Source organism: Ixodes scapularis, unplaced genomic scaffold (assembly GCF_016920785.2).
Source record: "Ixodes scapularis isolate PalLabHiFi unplaced genomic scaffold, ASM1692078v2 PGA_scaffold8__174_contigs__length_109621045, whole genome shotgun sequence".
NCBI classification, from domain to species: domain Eukaryota; kingdom Metazoa; phylum Arthropoda; class Arachnida; order Ixodida; family Ixodidae; genus Ixodes; species Ixodes scapularis.
The window spans coordinates 24,262,123-24,264,094 of NW_024609883.1; positions in this window are offsets into that span (position 1 = coordinate 24,262,123).

The window sequence follows — 1,972 nt, forward strand, 5'->3', positions numbered from 1 at the left end:
TAAAGTTAGTGTCCAGAGTTGTTGATATGTGGATAGTCACATTACATGAAGAACACACACACAGACATCAAAAGATTGAAAAAAATGAAGCACAGGTCATGTCAAGTTGTCACAGTACTTGGGTTGTAATAAAGATCACATCACTGGCCTAAGAAAAAAAAATCTTTAGGGCACAGTTTAAGACGCCGAGAAGATGAATCTGGTTCGTGCAGGCACACTTGATTTAAAATAGGTCTCGTAGGGCTTGTTTCAACTTTTTTTCCGAATCCAGGTCCAACACTCTTTCAGGAAGACTGTTGAAAATGTCCGGTACATAAAATATTCGTTGTCTTCTGCCATACCTCGTTAACATTCTCGGCACCTCAAAACGAGGTGTATGTCTGAGTGCCCGAGGTGCAATGTGGGGAACTTTAAATCTGTCATCCCAAAAGTGTCTTAAAACTTCCGTCTCAGTAAACAAAGCATGACATAATGGAAGATTAATATGATCAGTTTTTTTTTCTCTTTCGGTATCAGTGCCGTATGTAATACTTCTAAACATTCCAGTCAAAATATTGTCAATTTTCTTTTGCCATAACGTACAACAGCCACCATAAATGGTTATTCCATAGCGAAGAACACTGTATGCGAAAGCATTAATGACCATCTTTTTAACATATTGTGGAACAAGTGATCTCATATTATAAAGTAGACAGGAAACACGTCTAAGCTTTTTACATACAGTTCCCATGTGCGCATTCCATGAAAGGTCGCTGTCGAATTCAATACCTAGATATTTCACATGGTCCACATAACCCACTGGAGTGCATTTACACGAGGGACAAATAGATGAATGTAAAAATAGTGGCGTATCTGGGATAACAACTTTTAACGGATTCCGGAAACACATTAGACGTGTCTTTGTGTTGTTAATTTTTAAGTCATTTTGCTGAAACCATTCAATCAAATGTGCGGTTTCACGTTGGAGAATAAAAATTGATTTTTCGTATTCCATATGGCGTGACAAGAGTACAGTATCGTCAGCATACTGATATAGTTTGCAGCTAACTATTGAAACAAAGACATTAAAAAGTAACGGAGACAAGATAGATCCTTGTGGAACTCCGGATTTCAAGGTGAGCTTTGAACTTCTTTTGGGACCTATGTGAACTTGTTGAGATCGTCCAGTTAAATAATCTTTTAGTAGCTCCAGAAATAGACCTCGGAAGCCAATATGATAAAGCTTTTGGAATAGAATGCTGTGGTTAACGCTGTCGAATGCATTTGAAACATCCACAAAAAGGGCACATACGACCTCATTTTTTTCGAATGCGTAATGTAATTCATCTGCAAAATCTTAAAGTAATGGCTGTGTAACCCGTCCGTTGACGAACCCATATTGATTATTGGATATGATTTCGAACTTTTCAAGAAACTAACTCATTACTTGGAATAAATGTTTGTCTAAAATTTGACTTATACAAGACAAAATCGAGATGGGACGATAATTTTCGACCCTACGACGATCTCCTCCTTTATGAAGAGGCTTAACTTTTGCATTTTTCAGGTTACTAGGGATTTTTCTTTCTGCAATGAAACCATTTAACATATGCAAAAGGACATGTTTAATTGCATCAAAGTTGCGGATGAGGTCATTTGCTCTGATATTATCAACTCCAGGAGATTTTCTAGGTTTAAAACTAAGCAGCAGACTTTTTAGATCATATTCTGATAACTCAGGAAGAAAAGCTGACGCCATGTTCCAATCCCTCGAGTGAATTGAATAGGCAACATCATTCTGCGGAACGCCCGAAAACTGTGCAAAAGTTTCGTTAAATTTGTCAACAACTGAGCATGTAGTTGAGCCAAATGCTTTTTCAAGCTCCTCATCTACTAAATTTGAAGGCGTCTTTCCACGGAGTTGGTTGAGTAGAGACCAAGTTTTTGCTGCATTTGATCTTGCACGATAAAATTCATTTTGAAAGTGTCTCCT